Below are 24,791 nucleotides of genomic sequence, written 5' to 3'. Positions count from 1 at the left end.
GAAGCAACCTAGATGTCCATCCTCAGATGAATGGATAAGAAAGCTTTGGTACATAAACACAATGGAGTATTACTCAGCCATTAAAAAGAATGCATTTGAATCAGTTCTAATGACATGGATGAAACTGGAACCTATTATACAGAGTGAAGTAAGCCAGAAAGAAAAACACCAATACAGTATACTAACACATATATATGGAATTTAGAAAGATGGCAATGATAACCCTGTATACGAGACAGCAAAAGAGACATAGGTGTATAGAACAGTCTTTGGGACTCTGTGGGAGAGGGTGAGGGTGGGATGATTTGGCAGAATGGCATTGAAACATGTATATTATCATATGTGAAACGAATCACCAGTCCAGGTTCAACACATGATACAGGATGCTCAGGGCTGGTGCATGGGGATGACCCAGAGGGAGAATAAAGGGAGGAGGAAGTTGGGAGGGGAGTTCAGGAAGGGGAAGGTACATACACCCGGGGCGGATTCATGTCAATGTATGGCAAAACCAACCAATATAATATTGTAAAATAAATTTTAAAAAATGAAAGAAGAAAATGAAAAGGATAAGGCAGGTTATGAGGATCACATGAAACTATATGGGAAATGGTTTTCATATTATAAATGGTATTCATATTATATATTAAATGGTCTTCATATTAACTGTAACCACTGTGTATTAAATAAATACTCTCTGCCTACCTAAACGGAGAAGGCAATGGCAAGCCACTCCAGTACTCTTGCCTAGAAAATCCCATGGATGGAGAAGCCTGGTAGGCTGCAGTCCATGGGGTCGCTAAGGCTCAGACACGACTGAGCGACTTCACTTTCACTTTTCACTTTCACACATTGGAGAAGGAAATGGCAACCCACTCCAGTGTTCTTGCCTGGAGAATCCCAGGGATGGGGGAGCCTGGTGGGCTTTTGTCTATGGGGTCACACAGAGTCGGACACGACTGAAGTGACTTAGCAGCAGCAGCCTACCTGAAAAAAAAAAAAAAAGAAATGGAAAAAAACTGAGAATTTAATTGTTTATATGTCTAGAAGAAAAATATAATAATTGTTTCTAATATCTTATGTGCTGCTTTTATAATATAAAAGTCATAGTCAAGAATGATTGTTTGGACATTCTGCTTAGTAATTTTTTTCACTGCAATACACCAGATGTCAGACTCCATTACATTCATTTTGTCATGTCAATAATGTTAATGACTGAGCTTCTGTGACAGAAACACTTTTAATATTTAATATTTTTAATATTTTAACACTTTCAATATTTCCCAAGGATTTAAGTCCTTTTCAAGCTTTTTCCTTTTAATACATGTGCTTTTAGAAAGCATTAAACTTATATTTTTAATCTAAAAAGTCTTTACTAAGCCAAACAATTAACTGACATTAAGCTTCATGATTCTATATTAGTATACAATGTTTTGGGTTTGTGAATTGCTGATCAAATCTATTTGAACACTGAAGCTAATATTTTATTAAGATTCTCGAATCAAGTGTTTTGTTTTGCTTTTTCTTCTCAGAGGACCTGATAGGCACTTGAATATTTTATAAGTAACTAAACAAATTCTGACAGCTTTTAGTTAATACTTTAGTACACGATAACTAATGCTTAACCCTAGAGACAAATTTTAGGGTGAAAGTAAAGTACTCAGTCTATCCATCAAGGGTGGTTTCTAAGGGCAGCAGGTCAGGGCAGGAGAAATGCAATACAGATGAGGGAGACAGATGAGTCATAGAAGGAGGAAAGAAGGCAAGAATAAAATCACCTGATACCTGCTCTCATCTGCAGGGCCAGCGTCTGAAGTTCAGAACTACCAAGTTCAAACACATCTGGTGGGACAAGTTACCTCATGAGCCTTGTGATTCTACTTGGATGGAATCACAAACTGTGCCCTCCCTCAGGTTAACTGATGTGTGTCTTCTAGTTTCATTTCTCCAAATTAATTATTCTGTCCTGATCAACAATGAGAAAAGCCTCCCTCTCCCTCAAAATAAATTCCATGAAAAATCAAATGGTATAATCAATATAAAGCACTTAGCACATGATCACATGATCTGGTCCAGAATTAGTTTTCAAAAGAAAATTATTTCACTCTTCTAATGGCTATTGCTCACATTAACGTGGGGCCGTGGGGAGGCAGGTAAATGGGAAAGTATGGGGGGAGTAACTCATCCCAGTTCCCTTTTCTCTCTTGCTGTTCACCTGGAAACCCACATAAAAGCCCTTCACATCTTGTGCCTGCTTGCTATTGGCCAGTGCCACTTCCTTCAGATATTCAGATATGACTCTGTCATCGGTTCTCTTTCTCTGAGGAACACTAACCCTAAATAGATTAAGTACATTGTTTGTGCATAGTCCAACATTAGTATCATCATAAAATAATCCTACCAAGAAGTGTTTTCCCCATGTGGGTGCTTAAGGAAAGCGCTTTGTAAAAGGACGATAATTCAGGAAGCATTTATCAAATACAAGACCCCCAGTTTGTATTTATCATGAAAAACACCTCCAGTAGGAACAGTGCAGTTTTCTCTGGCTGGTTCCTGCTGCTGCTCTGCCTGTGGTAGGCACTCAGCTAATGAAAGCAGGCCCAATGTCTCTTGAGGTGATGAAAATTTCAATAAAGATTTATCATAACTCTTCAGAGTTACAGACTTTACTCAAATTATAGGAATACTGTCCAGTGGGAAAGGCTTCCTGTTTTATGTTTCTTTCCTTGGCAATTAAAAGCAGTTATAATTTTAGTACAAATATAAATCCCAGGTCAGTCCTGCCACATTTCAGTAGGAGAAGGTTTCTCTTGTTAAACAAGAGGATGTGAGAAATAAGGGTAAAGCAAAACAACATAAAGCAAAACAAAGAACTGAAATTGAGCACAGAAAATAAAATATGTGGAAAGATCATAAAATGTACATTTAGCCCTGGCCATGTAGAATTCTTCCATTCTCTGTGGCATTATGCAGGATTAAATATATTTCAGCACCTCCTGGCTAAGTATTCATAGAAAAAGGGAAACAGAGCTTAATGATTTAAAAATTTCTTTTGCTTTGAATTGTTGAGATTGTTATGTGAATTTCTCAGTCTCTCTGGATAATAAAGTCAGCCATATAATTATGGCTTACAAATAGAAATTTAATACATGTTCATCCTATTATCCATCAACTTCTCTCTGTGTTAGTGTTACTTTGTCTTAATATTCACTGGTAAATTTGCAAAGGATTCAATTACACTGTCAGAAATGTATCTATTTGTTTGGAGGTGGCAGCGGTTCAGTCACTAAGTCATGTCTGACTCTTGCAACCCCATGAACTGTAGCCCACCAGTCTCCTCTGTCCATAGGGTATCCTAGGCAAGGATACTGGAGTGGGTTGCAGTTTCCTTCTCCGGGGGATCTTCCCAACCCAGGGATTGAATTTGGGTCTCCTGCATTGCAAACGGATTCTTTATTGACTGAGCCACCTACCTAAAAATTACAGAAAGCCAAAGGAAAGATGAATGAATAACTCAAAAATGTTCTCATCAACTTTAATATCATTGATGTAGAAAATAAGCATAAAAATCAATGAAACTTTATCATCATATAATTTCCAGTTCTTCCTATTTTCAAGGAGGCCGCAAGTACTTTTAAAAAATTATTTGGACATATCCAAATCATTTATAAATTGTTTCCTAAATTAAAACAAAACCCTCAAAGATATCTACTTTTAAAAATTTGAGATTGACTCACAATGCATTTTTAGAAGATCTACAAGCCCTCAAAATGACCACGCATATATCTCCACCACACAGAAGGCTGAGACGATATTCACTTATACTCTACCTCTGGATGCACTTTGCTTTTCTAATCTAATACATATACCTGTGTAAATATTTAGGTCCTAAAAATAAATAAAAATGGAAATATATGTTTTATGTAAAGATTTTTGGGAAAAAAAGAAGAAAAAAATGTCTAAATAAAGGACTTTCGAGTTGTAGAATTTCATTTCATTAAACTTTATGCCCAACACATGACAGGGACCTGACATCAGGTGAATGTCAGTTTGGACCTGGTTTTCCCTTTACGCTCTGGGACCCTTGAAAAGTCTACTTAAAATATAAACTTCAGTTTCTTGTTAACAAAATAGGCATTATAACAACCCAGGTTTACTGCTATGAGAATTAGATAGTAATAATAATAACAACAGAATTGTAATTTTATTGTCAAAATTTATTAAAGATATGATGTGCCAGATTCTTTGATAAACATTTAAAATATATGTAGCATGTATATTATCATAAGTGACCAGTCCAGGTTCGACGCATGATACAGGATGCTTGGGGCTGGTGCACGGGGATGACATGGAAGGAGGATATGGGGAAGAGGGAGGTGGGAGGGGATTCAAGAAAGAGAACACATGTACACCCGGGGCGGATTCATGTCAATGTATGGCAAAACCAACCAATATATTAATGTAAGGTAATTTGCCTCCAATAAAATAAATTAAAAAAAATAGTAAAATAAAATATATGGTCTCATTGAATTCTCAAGGAATTTATGTGTCGATATTTTAAAACCTATTTTATAGGTTAAGTTTAGACTCCCAAAACAGTGAAAATGTTATTTTCACCAGATATTTGCCTCCATAGATAGTTCATAATACATGAAGCTACAATAACAGAAATAATTTTGAAAATGGTTTCTGCTCCACAGCATGTACCCAAGGAATGCTATTGCTGCTCTGTTTTTTGGGGGGGAGGGGATCAATAAATTCTTCTTTTTTGATTTATGGGGAAAGAATTATGGCAGTGGATACTAGAGACACTGTGAACAGATTTAGTCCCTATTTTTACATTTGAACTATGAATCCTTGGGCAAGTCATCTGAGGCTGTTGAGGGTCAGCAGTTAACTTGTGTCTGAATTTTTGCAACTGCAGCATGCCAGGCTTCCCTGTCCTTAACCACCTTCCAGAGATTGTTCAAACTCAGGTCCATTGGAGTCGGTGACGCCATCCAACAATTTCATCCTCTGTTGTCCCCTTCTCCTCCTGCCTTCAATCTTTCCAGCATCAGGGTCTCTTGCAATGAGTTGGCCCTTCGCATCAGATGGCCAGCATATTGGAGTTTCAGCTTCAGCATCAGTCCTCCCAGTGAACATTCAGTTATGAGTAATAAGAGAATTACTAATTATTATTATGGGGAACACATCTACCTTCAAAATTATTAGAGTTTTCACTCTTTTCCAAAACATTAACAATAATTTGGTTCTTTTTTTCATTTATTTCCATTTCTGTCATATTCCAAAATTTCCAGATGTATTTCTGAATTTGAAATATCTTCATTCTCAAATGCAAAATGATTAAAAGATAAAAAAATAATAAAAGAAAAAAAAATAAAAAGTTCAGCCACATCTCCAGTGTCTTCTGGGTGCATCCTCTTGCTTTTTTAAACTACAGTTTGGAACTCACTATTGATTGCCAAAGGTCTTGCTGATTTGATGGTAAAGCTGGAGCTATAGTCTTTGTTAAGAGGGATGTGCTTATATTATGTTTTGATTTAACAGAAATGGTCATCAGGATGAGCCACAAGCTCATCAATTATATATAAATAGTAATGGTCTTCTTAGTTCTCTGTTACTTCAAAGATTTTTCTCAAGATGCCTTCTCAAGATGCCTTCTTAAGTATGGATGTCTTTAGGAAACTACAGAGTTTGAATGTTATCTGCCTATCCCCCAAATTTGTCATCCTAAATAAAAAGATCCGTTCATCTGTGTAATAAAGGATTGGAACTAAAAGACCCAGGAGATTGCAAATCTCATAATAATTTATTCATTGTTACTGAAAGGGTGGTCCATGGACCTACAGTAATGATGTCACTTGAACTTGTTAGAATTGCAGAGTCTCATCTACACTCCAGACTGACTGAGTCAAAATCTGCATTTTCACAATATATCCAGGTGGTTGGAATGCATATTGCATGTGGAGGATAATGCAAAGTCCTTCCTTTATTTGTGCTCAAGTTTTTCTGATTTCAATTATGCGGTCCTGGAATACAGCTTGCCAAGAATGAATTCTGGAGCCTCTGAGCCAAATGTGTGTAGGCTGGGCTTCACCCACTGTCAGATGTTTAAACTGTATAGAGAAAAGAGTTCTACTACAGAAGGGGAAAGAAATTAAAGTGAGTTTTCAACAATGTCAACATTGTGTTCAAATTGTTATGTGGTCAATAAGCCTTTCCTGGCACTTCATTCAGAGACCATATAGTGTGGATTAAATAAACATATGAGTAGGATTTTCAGTGTTCACATCCTTGGAACCAGAACACAATTTGAAACCTAAGTATTACCTTCCAACAGTAACAGTAATACCTAAATCAAGAAGATAACATTAAAAAAAAAAAAAGAAATAGCTTATACAGCTGACAGATTGGCTGACTGAAATCCCCAAATCCTTCCTTCCTTTTCTTTAATGTTTTGTTGCTGTTGTTTAGTCGCTAAGTTGTGCCCAACTCTTTTTTGACCCTATGGACTGTAGCCTACCAGACTCCTCTGTCCATAGGATTTCCCAGGCAAGAATACTGGAGTAGGTTGCCATTTCTTTTTCCAAGAGATCTTACCGATCCAGGTATTGAACCCATGTCTCCTGCATTGGCAGGCAAATTCTTAACCACTGAGCCACCTGGAAAGCCTTTTAATGCTTTAAGCTATGTAAGCAAAATAGTTGCATGAAAGTTGGAAATAAGTGTTAAATTTTAGCCTTGAAACTTGTGTAAATCATTTAGCACTTCTTTTCACTTTTCCAATTTTCTCAGGATGTTTGGTCCCAAAGTTACACTCTGTCTTTCAATTTTAGATTTCTCTGGTCTATCTTTAGAAAATTTCATTTGGACAATATAAACTAGTTTATCACAACCAATTTTCTAATTGTACATTATTCGTCCAAGTTTTGTGACATGTAAAAATTAATCCTGTTTCAAATCTTCAGCTGAATGTGGAAAACATAGGAAAATTGGATACTGATCAGTAAATGAAGAAATTCAAAATATAAAGGAAATTTGAAATACTAAAATAGCTTCCTTTTAAAATTTCTTAGAATTTGCAAGTTTTTATAAATAGCAATGGCATGAAGATTAAAAAGATCATCAGAATTATAATAATAAATTGTTATAAATAATAGCTATATTTTCTTATCAAAATAATGACATTGAAATTATTCATTAAAATGGATAGAGTACATTAAATTAAAACCAAGATCTAGAGCTTTAATATTTTTCAAATGTCAAGGATTGAAATTGAACTCTGTTATGTTGAATTAAATATATATATAACCTGAAATATTGTTATAACATAAACAAAATGAATGATCTAGAACCTCTGCATAAGAAACTCCTACTTTCCTTGTTTTGTCCTAGCTCTAATCAGTGGAGATAATACAACCATCTGTAACATTTTCAGTGACTTCAAATGCAGACTAAAATGTAAATAACAAGCAGTGCTAAAAAATGAGCACGTATTTGAACTTTGCGGAGAAGGCAATGGCAAGCCACTCCAGGAGTCTTGACTAGAAAATCCCATGGATGGAGGAGCTTGGTAGGCTGCAGTCCATGGGGTCGCTAAGGGTCAGACACGACTGAACGACTTCACTTTCACTTTTCACTTTCACACATTGGAGAAGGAAATGGCAACCCACTCCAGTGTTCTTGCCTGGAGAATCCCATGGATGGGGGAGCCTGGTGGGCTTCCGTCTATGGGATCACGCAGACTGAAGTGACTTAGCAGCAGCGGCAGCATTTGAACTTTGAAATACCACTAAGATGTTTCAGTGACTACAGTCTTAACTGGAAACTTTGATGCATATAAGAGATTCAAGAGAAGAAATTTTTACTTATTTTTTAAAATTTATTATTTACCCAGAATTTTTTTTTTTGCCATGACCCAAATGGAAGTTAGGACATTTAAGGACTGACATCTTTACAACCTAATTCTGCAGCTAAATAAAATCCTGCAAGCACAGATGTGCTCAACTCAACTAGGTTACCTGATGGAAGCAAAAAATAACCTCCAAGTTGGTAGGGTAATAAAACTACCTAGAATTGTTGGAAAGTTGATTAATAGCATCTAAAACTTCATAGGCTTTTAAGGCTTATCATTAGTTAGATTCTCTTAAAAGAGTACCACCACGTGTAGAAATTTAGATTTAGAGGGTTTTAGATTTTTGTTTGCAAATATTCTTATGAACTGAATGGTAAATAAACTATTCTAGACCAGGGTTCTCAGTTAAGGTGTTTCAATGGAGTCAAAAATTTGTATGCCTGAAAAATATATATATATATATAAATTTTAAAAAGACCCTAATGATGGGAAAGACTGAGGGCAGTAGAAGAAGGGGAAGACAGAGGATGAGATGGTTGGATCACATCATCGACTCAGTGGACATGAGTTTGATCAAACTCCGGGAGATAATGAAGGACAGGGAAGGCTGGGGTGATGCAACCCATGGAGTCACAGTCAGACATGACTGAGTGACTGAACCACAATTGATGTCTGGGCACCACCTCTTAGGGAATCTGACCATTAAAATGGTATTCCTAAGCATTGATATTTTAAACCTAGAGGGCCTGATGCACAGTCACACTTGAGAACCACTGGTCTAGACGTAGAAGAGAGTATCTTTCAGAAAAAGAAACAGCAGAACTTTTTGTATCAGTTGATAACCTTGACTATTCATTTATTTAGCATTTGTTGAACATCTAAAATATTACTGAAGTTATTGAGCTAAGTTCAGAGGGCAAAAGTGTAAAAAAAATGAAACATAGCTCCTGCCCCAAAGCTTTTTGTGACCTAGTGGAAGCGCCAGCCTGAAAAAGATCTGATTTCAATATACAGTCCCTTAGTATCAGTGGGGGATTGGTTTCATGACTCCTGCGGACACCAAAATCCCCAGTCTCATATGTAAAATGGCATATTTGCATCTAACCTACACTCATCCTCCATATTCTCTAAATCATGTGTAGATTACTTATAACACCTAACACAATGTAAATGTTAAGTAAATAGTTATAGTTGCCAGCGTGGCAAATCCAAATTTTGCTTGAATTTTGGGGAAATGTCTTTTTTTTTTTCTTTCTGAATATTTACCACCAGTGGTTGGTTGAATCAGCAGCTGTGGAAACTTGCAAACACAGGGTGCCAACTGTAGTGATACTATAGGGTTAGGAATGTGCCCCAGGGGACCTGGTGCTTTGCAGAAACTTTACTCTTTCATCTCAGGTTCAAAGGATTTGTTAACAAAATAAGCCACTCACTATATACAAATAAATAATACAGATATTTGTTAGGGAATTATCTTACTTTCAATATACTAACATTAAAAGAAAAGAGAAACAGAGCAGAAAATGCATAATCAAATTGGATTTTAACCAACATCCAGACTTCAACAGCACTGGGAAGTCCCGTGTCACAGCACATCGGGAGTCCCAATTGGTAAAGGGGCCCAGGCAGCACATCTGCTCTGCGGTTGAGACTTCAAAGTTTGCAGTTTGTTGTTCCCACTTATAATCCAAGGATGGTTGCAAACTGATATCATCATCAATCTGTGACCAAATTGCAGCTCTGGTTTCATGTTAATGCTATTTGTTTTGTTGTATAAAACTTGGAATGTAGTTATGCCTGGGGTTTGGTTGGCCAGGCCACCTCCAGGGTCTCAACAATCTCAAGATTTCTCCCCCATTTTATCTATCATGCTGCAAGTCTTGCACTTACACCAGGCAGTCACTCCCAGTTACTCCCAGTCAGGGCAGTGTCCCAGGCAAGTTAGAAGCAAGGTTAGAGGTCCACTCTGTTTTGCCCCTGAAATCTAAACAAGAATTTATGTAAATTCCCTAACACCTGGGGGACTTCCCTGGTAGCTCAGCTGGTAAACAATTCACCTGCAATGCAGGAGACCCCAGTTCAAGTCCTGGGTTGGGATGATCTGCTGGAGAAGGGATAGGCTTCCCACTCTGGTATTCTCGGACTTCCCTGGTTGTTTAGTTGGTAAAGAAAAGAAAGTGAAATCGCTCAGTTATGTCCGACTCTTTGCGGCCCCATGGACTGTAACCCACCAGATTCCTCCATCCAGGGAACTTTCCAGGCAAGAGTACTGGAGTGGGTTGCCATTTCCTTCTCCAGGGGACCTTCCTGACCCAGGGATCAAATCTGGGTCTACCATAGTGCAGGTAGATGCTTTACTGTCTGAGTTGGTAAAGAATATGCCTGCAATGCGGGAGAACTGGGTTTGATCCCTGGGTTGGGAAAATCCCTTGGAGAAGGGAATGGCTACCCACTCCAGTATTCTGGCCTGGAGAATTCCATGGATTGTATAGTCCATGGGGTCGCAAAGAGTCGGACATGACTGAGTGAATTTCACTTTCCAGGGGACCTAGAATGAGGGAAGCAGAGAGGGGTAAGGATGCTGGAAATGAGGACATCAAGGACCTAAAGTAAATGAGCAAAAACTTGGAGCAAGAATGGTCATGAGAGGTCATGTGAGAACTGCAAAGTGAAGCTAGACCATGAGCTTTTCTGCAGGGACATTCAGGAGTATCAACATTAACCAGGAAACAGTAAGTACTGTTAAGTAATCTTAATAGTAAGGAACGAAATACAGTGAAGAATCAGGCAGTGTTATCTAGACTGCTATCTTACTATGTCACTTACTAAGAAAAGTCCCAAGTGAATGCAGAGTTCCAGAGAATAGCAAGGAGAAAAAAGAAGGCCTTCTTAAATAAACAAAGCAAAGAGATAGAGGAAAACAACAGAATGGGAAACCTTAGAGATCTTCTTAAGAAAATTGAAACTATCAAGGAACCATTTCATGAAAGGATGAGCACGATAAAGGACAGAAATGGTAAGGACCAAACAGAAGCAGAAAAGATTAAGAACTGGCAAGAATATACAGAAGAAATATATATACATATATATTCCAGATATATATATATATATAGTCTTAATGATTCGGATAATCACAATGGTGTGGCCACTCAGCTAGAGTCAGACATCCTGGAGTGTGAAGTCAAATGGGCCCTAGGAAGCCTTACTACGAACAAAGCTAGTGAAGATGACAGAATTCCACCTGATACTTTAAAAAATCATTTTAAAATGATGTTGTTCAAGTGCTGCACTCAATATATCAGCAAATTTGGAAAATTCAGCAGAGGCCACAAGACTGGAAAATGTGTTTTCATTCCAATTCCAAAGAAGGACAATGCCAAAGAATACTTCATCTACCATCAAATTGTGCTCATTTCACATACTAGCAAGATTATACTCAAAATCCTTCAAGCTAGACTTCATCAGTATGCAAACCCAAGAACTTCCAGATATACAAACTAGATTTAGAAGAGGCAGAGGAACCAGAGATCAAATCGCCAATATTTGTTGGATCCTAGAGAAAGCAATGGAGAAGGAAATGGCAACCCACTCCAATGTTCTTGCCTGGAGAATCCCAGGGATGGGGGAGCCTGGTGGGCTTCCGTCTATGGGGGTCACATAGAGTCGGACACGACTGAAGTGACTTAGCAGTAGCAGCAGAGAAAGCAAGGGAATTCCAGGAAAACATCTACTTCTGCCTCATTAACTATGTTAAAGCCTTTGACTCCATGTATCACAAGAAATGATGGGAAATTCTTAAAGAAATGGGAATACCAGACCACCTTGCCTGTCTCTTAAGAAACCTGTATGCAGGTCAAGAAGCAACAGTTAGAACCTCACATGGAACAACTGACTGGTTCCAAATTCGGAAAGGAATACATCGTCTGTATATTGTCCCCCTGCTTATTTAACTTATATGCAGTGTACCTCAGGTGAAATGCTAGGCTGAATGAATTGCAAGCTGGAATCAAGATTTATGAGAGAAATATCAAAACAACCTCAGATATGCAGAGGATACCATACTAATGACAGAAAGGGAAAAGGAACTAAAGAGCCTTTTGATGAGGATGAAAGAGGAGTGTCAAAAAGCTGGCTTGAAACTCAACATTAAACACTAAGATCATGGCATTTGGTCCCATAACTTCATGGAAAATAGAACGGAGAGAAAGCAGAAGCAGTGAGAGATTTTCTTTTCTGTCTCCAAAATCACTGCAAATGATGACTCTAACCATGAAATTAAAAGATGCTTGCTTCTTGGAAGTAAAGCTACGACAAACCTAGACAGCATATTAAAAAGCAGAGACATCACTTTGCTGACAAAGGTCCATATAGTCACTGCTATGTTTTTTCCAGTAGTCATGCGCAGATGTGAAAATAGGATCATAAAGGAGACTAATCACCAAAGAATTGATGCTTCAAGTTGTGGTGCTAGAGAAGACCCTCGAAAGTCACTAGGAGAGCAAGATCAAAGCAGTCAGTTCTAAAGGAAATCAACCTTGAATATTCATTGGAAGGACTGATGTTGAAGCTGAAGATTCAATACTTTGGCCACCTGATATGAAGAGCTGAGTAATTGGAAAATACTCTGATGCTGGGAGAGATTGAGGGCAGAGGAGAAGGGGACGAAAGAGGATGAAATGGTTAGAGAGCATCACTGACTCAATAGGCATGAATTTGAGCAAGCTCTGAGCGAGAGTGGAGGACAGAGGAGCCTGGCATGCTGCAGTCCATGGTGTCACAAAGAGTCAGACAGGACTTAGGTACTGAACAGCAGCAACAAATAAGAAGAGAGATCATTCACATACTTTTAAGAGCAATGATAGTTTGCCTGTAAGGAGTACAGATATTCTTCAAAACAATTTTCATGAATTAGGTCATTTAGTGTTTTCCCATTTTACAGATGAAGAAACAGAGAAATAGAGAAATTAAGTAACCATCCAAAGTTCACACATTGTCAGAGCCAGTATTCAAATCAGAAATCTGATGTCAGAGTCTTAATTAATTACTGTGCTAATAATGACTCACATTTGAGAAATTCGATTCAATGTAGCAAAAGAAACACAGATGTAAATAGACTTTAGGACTATGTGGAAGAAGTCGGGAGTGGGATGATTTGAGAGAATAGCATTGATATATGTAAAAAAATTCTCTTTTGTGATTTATTTAACAAAACACTTTTATTATTACAATTTTATTTATTGATATACACAATATCAACTATTATCTGAAATTTCTTTCTATGTTAGGAAAGAGGATTTTAAATTTTAAATTAGTTATGTTATTTTGATCTCTTTGAGACATTTATTTCAAATTTATTTTCTTTCACCATTTAAAGTTTCCCTCAACAGAGTGAACAGTAGAAATAGTTTTTTTTAGTATCCAAAACCCTCTTAACATTACAATATTTTCCTGGAGAAATGGGTAGCAGACTGTTCAAAATTTTGCTCTTTCCTCTTTCATGTTTCATTTCATTTCATTCATTCTTTCAGTTCAGTTCAGTTGCTCAGTTGTGTCCGACTCTCCGCGACCCCATGAATCACAGCACGTCAGGCCTCCCTGTCCATCACCAACTCCCGAAGTTCACTCAAACTCATGTCCATAGAGTCAGGGATGCCATCCAGCCATCTCATTCTCGGTCGTCCCCTTCTCCTCCCGCCCCCAACCTTTCCCAGCATCAGAGTCTTTTCCAGTGAGTCAACTCGTCGCATGAGGTGGCCAAAGGATTGGAGTTTCAGCTTTAGCATCAGTCCTTCCAATGAACACCCAGGATCGATCTCCCTTAGAATGGACTGGTTGGATCTCCTTGCAGTCCAAGGGACTCTCAAGAGTCTTCTCCAGCACCACAGTTCAAAAGCATCAGTTCTTCAGCGGTCAGCTTTCTTCACAGTCCAACTCTCACATCCATACATGACCACGGGAAAAACCATAGCCTTGACTAGACGGACCTTGGTTGGCAAAGTAATGTCTCTGCTTTTTAATATATTATCAAGGTTGGTCATAACTTTCTTTTCAAGGAGTAAGCGTCTTCTAATTTCATGGCTGCAATCAGCATCTGCAGTGATTTTGGAGCCCAAAAAAATAAAGTCTGCCACTGTTTCCACTGTTTTTCCATCTATTTCCCATGAAGTGATGGGACTAGATGCCATGATCTTTGTTTTCTGAATGTTGAGCTTCAAGCCAACCTTTTCACTCTCCTCTTTCACTTTCATCAAGAGGCTTTTGAGTTCCTCTTCACTTTCTGCCATAAGGGTGGTGTCATCTGCATATCTGAGGTTATTGATATTTCTCCCAGCAATCTTGATTCCAGCTTGTGCTTCTTCCAGCCCAGCGTTCCTCATGATGTACTCTGCATATAAGTTAAATAAGCAGGGTGACAATATACAGCCTTGACGCACTCCTTTTCCTATTTGGAAACAGTCCGTTGTTCCATGTACAGTTCTGACTGTTGCTTCCTGACCTGCATACAGGTTTCTCAAGAGGCAGGTCAGGTGGTCTGGTATTCCCATCTCTTTCAGAATGTTCCACAGTTTATTGTGATCCACACAGTCAAAGGCTTTGGCATAGTCAATAAAGCAGAAATAGATGTTTTTCTGGAACTCTCTTGCTTTCTCCATGATCCAGCAGATGTTGGCAATTTGATCTCTGGTGCCTCTGCCTTTTCTAAAACCTGCTTGAACATCTGGGAGTTCACGGTTCACATATTGCTGAAGCCTGGCTTGGAGAATTTTGAGCATGTGTTTACTAGTGTGTGAGATGAGTGCAATTGTGCGGTAGTTTAAGCATTCTTTGGCATTGCCTTTCTTTGGGATTGGAATGAAGACTGACCTTTTCCAGTCCTGTGGCCACTGCTGAGTTTTCCAAATTTGCTAGCATATTGAGTGCAGCACTTTCACAGCATCATCTTTCAAGATTTGAAATAGCTCAACTGGAATTCCATCATCACCACTAGCTTTGTTCGTAGTGATGCTTTCTAAGGCCCTCTTGACTTCACATTCCAAGATGTCTGGCTCTAGGTCAGTGATCACGTTATCGTGACTATCTTGGTCATGAAGATCTTTTTTGTACAGTTCTTCGGTGTATTCTTGCCACCTCTTCTTAATATCTTCTGCTTCTGTTAGGTCCTTACCATTTCTGTCCTTTATCATTCTTTATCATAGGTCAATTTTATTTAACTCTCTTTTTTTTAACTATTTAAAAAATTGAAGTCTAGTTAATTTATAGTGTGTTATTTTTAGTTATACAGGAAAGTGATTTAGTGATTCAGATATACATATGCCTATATATCGGCTTCCCTGGTGGTTCAGTTGGTAAAGAATCCACCTGAAATGCAGGAGACCTGAATTCAATCCCTGGGTAGTGAAGATCCCTTGGAGAAATCAATGACAACCCACTCCAGTATTCTTGCTGGGAGAATCCGATGGACAGCAGAGCCTGGTGGGCTATAATCCATGGGGTCGGAAAGAGTTGGACACTACTTAGTGACAAAACCACCACCACTGTGTGTGTGTGTGTGTGTGTGTGTGTGTATATATATATATATATATATATATATTCTTATATATCAATTCAGTTCAGTGGTTCAGTCGTGTCCGACTCTTTGCGACCCCATGGACTACAGCACGCCAGGCCTCCCTGTTCATCACCAACTCCCAGAGTTTACTCACACTCATGTCCACTGAGTCAGTGATGCCATCCAACCATCTCATCTTCTGTTGTCCCCTTCTCCTCCCACCTTCAGTCTTTCCCAGCATATGGTCTTTTCCAATGAGTCTGTTCTTTGTATCAGGTGGCCACAGTATTGGAATTTCAGCCTCAGCATCGGTCCTTCCAATGAATATTCAGGACTGATTTCCTTTAGGATTGACTGGCTGGATCTCCTTGCAGTCTGCTCCTGCTGCTGCTAAGTCGCTTCAGTCATGTCTGACTCTGTACAACCCCATAGATGGCAGCCCACCAGGCTCCCCCCGTCCCTGCGATTCTCCAGGCAAAAACACTGGAATGGGTTGCCAGAGGGACTCTCAAGAGTCTTTTCCAACATCACAGTTCAAATGCATCAATTCTTCAGTGCTCAGCTTTCTTTATAGTCCGACTCTCACATCCATACATGACTACTGGAAAACCATAGCCTTGACTAGACGGACCTTTGTTGGACCTTTGTTCTTATACATATGTATACTGTTTTCCCTTGCAGAGTATTATATGTTGACTATAGTTCCCTGTGCTATAAGGAGGTCTTTGCTATTTATCTATTATATATATATATGAATGTATATTTGTCAATCCAAAACTCCTAATTTATCCTTCCTTCCCTTTCCCCTTTGGTAACCGTAAGATTGTTTTCTTTGTCTATGAGTCTGTGTCTGTTTTGTAAATAAGTTTATTTGTATCATTTTTTAGAGTCCACATATAAGTGATATCATATGGTATTTGTCTTTCTCTGACTTTACTTACTATGAAAATCTCCAGGTCCATCCATGTAGTTTCAAATGGCATTATAGCATTTCATTCTTTCTTATGGTTAATATTCCATGAAGAATATAGTAAATCTTCTTCATCCATTCATCTATTGATGAACATTTAGGTTGCCTCCATGTTTTGGCTATTTTAAATAGTGCTTCTGTGAACATTAGGATGCATGTACGTTTGAGTTAAGAATTTTCTCTGGATATACACTCAGGATATGGGATTTGGGAGTCATATGGTAGCTCTATTTTTAATTTTTTAAGCAACCTCCACAATGGCTGCACCAATGTACAGTCCCGCTAACATAGTTGGAGGGTTCCCTTCTCTTCACACCCTCTCCAACCTTTATTATTTGTAGACTTTTTAATCATGGCCATTCTGACTAGTATGAGGTGAGACATCATTGTGTGTAGTTTTGATTTGCATTTCTATGATAATTAGTAAGGTTGAGCATATTTTCATGTACCTGTTGATCATCTGTATGTTTTATTTGAAGAAATGTCTACTTAGGCTTTTTACCATTTGTGGATTGGGTTGTTTGTTTTTTGGATATTGAGCTGTATGAGTTATTAGTGTATTTTACTATTAAGGAAATTAATAGCATGATTTGCAAATATTTTCTCCCAGTCCAAAAGTTGTCTTTTAACTTTCATTTTATTAAACATGAAGAATTAATACAATGGGTCTGGGTTGTCACTGAAAGTATCCTATAACCTCCAGTAGTGAGGTCTGGGCAGGGCAGGGGGAGGCACCGAATCCTTGTGCTGTTGCCCACCCCATCTCAGGGAGACTGCACAGGATGCCATGGCTACTTCCAGTGGAGATGGATTCTCTCTCTTCAGAGGTGCTTCCAGTGGAGATGATGTAATAGCATTGGCTTGGCACACAGACTAACATCTCTTTCCTCTGTGTCTGGGAGGGTGCCCTGCACATGAAGAATCCTTTTCAGTACTGCACTTATGGGTTGCTTTTATCAAACCGCTAAACCAAAAATCTGCTTAAGAGATAAGATTGTTTCAACAGACTGAAAAAGCAACACTTACTGGAAGTTCATTTCAAGCATCTCATTTTCTACATTTCAAGGCAGATATCCTAATTTGATAATTTTAGATCGCCAGTAATGAAAGTGTACTTATTACTCTAAAAATATCTGTACAAAGATTTTTACCATGCAATTGGCAGTGAGGATATAAGGATTTGCAACAATAGAGCCTGGTGAAGTCTATGAGATGGGTCAAGTGATACTAGATTCAGAGAGAAAAGTTTTGGAAAATGGGGTGACGGACATGAAGAAGTACAAGGAGGAGTTTAGGCACCAATACAAGCGCCCAAACTAAACACACTATCAGATATAGCTATCCCACTCCTGAAGATTTTTTGTCTATGATGTGGTTTAGAAAGCTTCAATGCTCCCTTTTTTCACTTGCATGGTGGAAAATTTTATTCACATGTCCCTAGTTCTCAGAAAGCGTGGACCATCTTGACTGATGAAGGCTCTTGACAGTTGCTACTTATACTGGCACATAGATAAGGGAAGCAAATCTTGATTGTCTTGCACTCGATTTATTAGAACCATTCTTCATTAACAAAATTTCCTCCACCTCCCATAATTTGTGTCAAAAAGAAAATACATGAAACAGAGATGAATTTTGTGGATGACAAAAAAATCACTGAGGAGTAATCCCAGTATTTCCTGCATCTGTTGTGTTTTCTTTTTTCTCCAAAATATTAATTTATAGTATATTCTATTAACAGAATAACTAGTGGCAGATTTCCTCATCAGCTATATCAGACTGACATAATTAACAATGGCACAGTTCGCTACACTCCAAATCAACTTTAATAATGTGATATTTCACATTATTTCAAAAGTACTTGCCTTCTTTACAAATACATTACTAGTGCCATCAACTTTCTCATTTTCACTTGTTATTTATTAGCTTTCAATTTTAGAAATTTCAATGTTAAACATCTTAGAAGGTGACTGAACAAGCCAGTGAGAATTCAGAGAACATACACACTCAAGAATACTGATGCCAAGATCTATTTGTATACGTAGACATTGCCCATAGCCTGAGTGTTAAGCTCTTCCTAGGAAGCCATTCTAAATATGTGCTATCTTAAAAATAGCACAAGCCTGTGGAAAATGTCTATACCACATGTTTTTTAAAGGTTTTTGCAATACCTATCACCATTACCAGATTTGTAACAAACAAAAATTATTGAGGGTGGAAGGTTTGTTGTAAACCTTAAATCAATTCAATGAATAGTTTAACTTCTGTTACAATTCCTCAACAGACAAAACAAAAATCTTATTTCAAGGAGGCATTTATGGTATTAATTTACTGTCTGCATTTCTGACCTTTGAACTCCCTCCCACCACAGCACTTCATTAGGAAAGTCTTTAACCAATCTGGGAAGTTTGGACATTGACTGAAGCCACCAAGTCACTGTAACAGATGATCATCAATGTTTGTCACCTTGTGAGAATGACACCTGGTATTTATTTTTAACGGATTTGATCGTTCCAGTTGGAGAAATTAACAAAACGACCTTGTGAGGTTCATTTCCCTCAGCTGAACAAGTCTCATTCCTCCAACAAAGGATGCAGAGACAGTTTTGTGCGGAAGATGAAAGAGCAGGCGTGAGCTCTTGGCCTAATCATCCTATTTTTACTGTGAATATAATTAGACCATGCATTTGCATTCATCACAGAAAACCTGGGACAGGATCTCCTTCCATATTAGAAGTAAAAGTCTCTGTACAGTACTTGGCAAAAGCCTCCTTAATGTGCTGTTTATTTATAGAACATTCAATGTGCTACTTCCACTTACTTCTCATATGTAAAAACAACAAGACAGCCATCTGTTGTGAAAAACACAGAGTGCACATAAACTGTTCAGCATGTCTGGTTTGCACAGTCTCAGAAACTGGGACTATAACTCAGAGAGACTGCAGGTGGAGTTTTTAGGTGGGAAGTATGAATCCTCCATGTATAGCAACAGACTTTGGCATTCACCTCATTCACCTTGCTGGTTGATGGGTTCCCTAACTAGCAGCATTTTATTGTCAATATTACATACTTTACAACATTTGGCAGAGGAAAAAGTTAAGTGAGAACCAAAAAATGATCAACAATCTCGACTGAAATGTGATGTAAGCAAAAAACATGGCTGTGTGACATAGGCAGATGTTTCTACAGAAGGGCCAGGGAAGTGATGAGCCAGACATGAGATGACCCAGGAAAGAACTCTGAGTAAAACAGTGGTTTCCCAGATCCATGGAGATGAACAACCACTGTGAAACCTAAAGCTCTGGTGAAGCAGACAAACTGTGGAAATGCAGATCTTTTGACCTAATTATTTTGTCCCTGGAGTTTTACTTCTTGGAATGATCATACAATGTTTAAAATTGGCCCCAACAAAATTCACTGTGGAAAGAAATATTAGCTGGAGAATAATATTTTGGTAACATGTAAAAAGGGCTTCCCAGGTGGCACTAGTGGTAAGGAACCTGCCTGCCAATATAGGAGACATAAGAGACACCCATTTGATCCCTGGGTGGGGAAGATACTCTGGAGGAGGGCATGGCAAACCACTCCAGTATTCTTGCCTGGAGAATCCCATGGACTGAGGAGTCTGGCAAGCTACTGTCTACAGGGTCTCACAGAGTCAGACACAACTGAAATGACTTCAACATGTAAAAAATGAATAATTGCTCAGTATAATAAAATGTAAGCTCTGGAAGAGTTTGTTATGTTTTTGAATAGATTCTGGTCTTTTGTAGACATTCAATAATGAATGGACTGATGAATAATTCTGGTTAGTTTTTCCGCTTTGCAGAATTTGAAGAATTTATTTTGTTATTAATAAATGAACACCAAACAACTGGTTGGAGTGAAGTAATGATTATGAAGAAGTATCACCGTAATTATGCACTCGGGTCATGAATGTGCCCATGGATGGATATTTGATTCACACTGAATAATACGTGTGGAGGAATGTCTTTGAAATCCACCGAGGTAATTTCTACCACTATCCATTTTTATCTGCATTTCTCTATCTTGAGTCCAAAAAGTTGGAGCAAGGTATATTTCTTAATTGTTAAATTATATTCATGGCTTGATAGAGTCTATTTAAATTTCATTAGACAGGGGTGTCTTATTCAACATATATGCAGTAATTATGTTAAAATAAATGTAAAATTAGGGCTTTCCAGCTGGCTAAAGTGGTTAAGAACCTGCCTGCCAATACAGGGGATGCAGAAGAAGTAGGTTCAATCCCTTGGTGGGGAAGATCCATTGGAGGAGGAAATGGCTACCCACTCCAGTATTTTTGTCTGGAAAATTCCCCAGACAGAGGAGCCTGGTGGGCCACAGTCCATGGGGTTGCAAAGAGTCAGACATAACTGAGCATGTATGCATATTTAAAATTATCAGATCAATGTTGGCTAGGTAAAAAGTACTCAGTAAAGTTTAGCTATCATTGTTTTTTAATATTATTATTAGTTTATAGTGTCTTTTAAAAAGAGCTCCGACCTACACGTTGGTTTTATTAGTTCTATTATATTTTTTATTATAACTCAGACTTCAACAAGTGATATCTACATACATGTAGGTGGTTATATGCAAGATAAATGAAATATATGGATTAGTAAGTCAAATATCCATGTTTCTACCTCCAGCTTAAAAGAATAAAATACTACTTATAGAGCTGTCTTACCTCCTATTCATATGTTTACTGGTGATTCCTATTGCCTCTTCATCAAAAACCTGTTCATGATATTTTAATTTTTTAAAATTAAATTTTAAAATTAAAAATTTTTTAAAAACTGAGTTTTTAATGTCTGTCATTTTCTTTTTGATTTCTGTTTTACATATTCTAAATATTTACATGTAAATGTGTATTTGATGCAAATATCTTCTCTCTTCTCTACAGATACCTTGTGCTTTATGTTTTGATAATTTTAAGCAGCATCTTTTGATGAACAGAAATCTTTGCTGTAACTTTTTGGAATTTATCAGTAATTTTATTTATGTTTTATGATAAACACAAGTGTTTTATGGTATCATTCATTAATCTTATTTTTTATAGTTGTATGTATATCTATTCAAATAAATTATTGATCATCAATTATGCACCTGAATGTTTTTCTTTTTTGTCATGTAAATGTTTAATCTGCCTGATATTCAATTTTGTTTATAGTGTGGAATATGAATCCATTTTGTTTACTTTTGATAAGGATAATCAGTAATCAGAAACAAAAGAAAACTGTTTTAAGAAAACTTTTCACTGGACTGCACTGAACTGCAATGCCATTACCGTAACAAATGATGTATTCATGCATATGTAGAAATATTTTTATGTTCACTCCTCTGTTCAGTTTATGTCTTTTTTATCCTTATGTCAATAGCATTTACTCTGAATTATTACAGCATTATAATAAGTATTCATATCCATTAAGCACGTCTCTCCAATATGCTATTCTCCATGAATATTTTGTAGAGTCTTAGCCCTATAATTTTATAAATTTTAGATCAGTTTTATCAAATCCCACACAAATAATTTTAATCAAAATTGCATTTTATTTATAAAGCCATTTGAAGCAAATGGCCTACTTACGATAGTTCAGAAAATGTAGTATTTCTCTCTGGTTTAGGTCTTCACAACTGGTTTTCTGTTTACTTCTACAGTTATCTTTAAAAATATCTTATGCCGTTTCTTTTTTTTCTTTTTTAAGAGAAATAGATACTTTATTTTTAAGAAACTTTACAGAGAGTTGTTTACTATTTTGGAAAATTGGGTCACTTGACAGAAGCACCATTAGTAACACTGGAGTGACAAATACCAATTATATGTTTTCAGCTGTTATATGAAATGATTCTAAGAAAAAAGTGCAAGCACTTCACATCATTAGTTGAACTTAATGTAGTCCTCTCCTGTCGTCATCTCCAACTCTGTCAATCCAATGGCTTACTAGGCCATACATTATTTGATTATGCATTACTTTTCTCTTTTTAAAAATATTATCATTAGAATAGGTCTATATAGTCAAAACTATGGTTTTTCCCAGTAGTCATGTACAGATATGAGAATTGGACCATAAAGAAAGCTGAGTGCCGAAGAATTGATACTCTCGAACTGTGATGCTGGAGAAGACTCTTGAGAGTCTCTTGTACAGCAAGGAGATCAAACCAGTCAGTTCTAAAGGAAATCAATCCTCAATATTCATTGGAAGGATTGATGCTGAAGCTTAACCTCCAATACTTTGGCCACTTGATGTGAAGAGACAACTCACTGGAAAAGACCTTGATGCTTGAAAATATTGAGGGCAGGAGGAGAAAGGAGTGACAGAGGACGAGATGGTTGATGGCATCATTGACTCAATGGACATGAGTTTGAGCAAACTCCAGGAGATGGCGAAGGACAAGGAGCCTGGCACGCTGCAGTCCTTGGTGTTTCAAAGAGTCGGACATGACTGAGAGACTGAACAACAATAATCACCAGGATACTGAGAATGTATACACACATATGTGTGTGGATGGATTATATAAGCTGTGAATTTCATTTCAGGATAGTCATAGAGTATTGACATGAAGAGGAGGACTGGAATTCTCCAGGTAAGAATACAGGAGCGGGTAGACATTTCCTTCTCCAGGGGATCTTCCTGACCCAGGGATCAAACCCAGGTTTCCTGCATTGCAGGCAGATTACTATTTGAGCCACCAGGGATCCCTGCTGCTGCTGCTGCTAAGTCACTTCAGTCGTGTCCGACTCTGTGTGACCCCAGAGACGGCAGCCCACCAGGCTCCCCCATCCCTGAGATTCTCCAAGCAAGAACACTGGAGTGGGTTGCCATTTCCTTCTCCAATGCATGAGAGTAAAAAGTGAAAGTGAAGTCGCTCAGTCGCTGACTCTTAGCGACCCCATGGACTGCAGCCTACCAGGCTCCTCTGTCCAAGGGATTTTCCAGGCAAGAGTACTGGAGTGGATTGCCATTGCCTTCTCCGGGATCCCTATATAGCATCTATTTCTCTGCAAATTTAGTTAAGGTGTCATTGCTATTTTCACCCAAACTATTGATAAAGATAATATTAGTTACTACACAGCCAGGAACTAATATTAGATAATGGAATTAATTTTACTGCATTTTGCCATGGAATTTCCTATCTACCTTTTAAATTATCTTTATATGACCTAGTACAAAAGATGGCCCCAGAAAATTATTACAAAACAGGGCAAATTACTCATCCCAAGGAAACCACCTTTTGCTGATCTGTCTTCCCACTACTGGGAGGATATTTCCAGTAAAGTTTCTATAAAATGAAATGGCCATTTGAATTATTACTGAGATCTTTTCCAGGAAAGAGAAAATAAACTTTCTAAAAAAAAAAAAAAAAACACCAGGTGGCAGATGTACAAAAAGCAAACAAAACAAAGGAATATAAAATTGTAAGGGGAATAGATACATCTATCTGGATAGCATGAGTGTTTGACAGATTTTTTTCTTTCCAAAAAGTCTCAGTGACTCTATACTGAACAAAACATAATTAAATATTCTATATCATCAAGAAGCTCAAAACCATTCCTAGAAACCTGGATCCTTTGAGCATCTTGGATAGGGAGTGTTTAAGAATTAAATATATTTAAATAGAAATATACCCATACTATTACACATCTTAAAATGTAATTTCAAATGTTAAGTGTACTTCCTCTATTACATAAATTATTTTATATAAAACCAGTCACCAATAAGACTATTTAATTCATAATCTTTTCCCAAAACTTCTTAAGTATTTAAGGCAAAGTTTAAATTCTTAGGAATGCAATTTCTATTATAGGATACATTAACAAAAACCCTCTAGTTATGTTACAAAGTATGTGTGTGTGCACCTTAGCTTGGGGTAGAAGTGAGAGAACTACTTAAATTCTACTTTAAAAAATCTAAAATAATTTCAACCTAAAGATAGTCTATACCTAAATATAACTCTGCTGTTTTATTTTTTGTATTTTAACTTTTCTAAAATTTATTTTTAATTGGAGGAAATTGTTTTACAGTGTTGTGTTGGTTTCTGTAGTACAACAACATGAATCAGACATATACCATCTCTTGAATGTTATTTGTAAGTGATTTCACAATATTTTACTATTTACATTGAATATTTTATTTAAACATTTATTTCTTTGTTGCACATTTCTAGAAATACAGTCTGTTTTTGCATAGCTTGTCTTATTTTTATACATTAATTCTGATACTTTATTAATATATTATTTAATAGTTTTAGTACATGTAAGGAAATACATCACTGTTACTAATTAGTTTTTCTCCTTTTACAATATTTTTTTTTGTTTCTTTGACTTTCTGTGAGGATTGAGAACTCCAAAACAATAGGCAATTCATATACAATTTATAATTTATATACAATTTACATACA

This window comes from Moschus berezovskii, chromosome 19 (genome assembly GCF_049115385.1).
Source record: "Moschus berezovskii isolate FMDL1 chromosome 19, NW_MosBer_1.0, whole genome shotgun sequence".
In the NCBI taxonomy this organism is placed as follows: Eukaryota; Metazoa; Chordata; class Mammalia; order Artiodactyla; family Moschidae; genus Moschus; species Moschus berezovskii.
Note: the sequence above shows the minus strand (reverse complement) of the source record.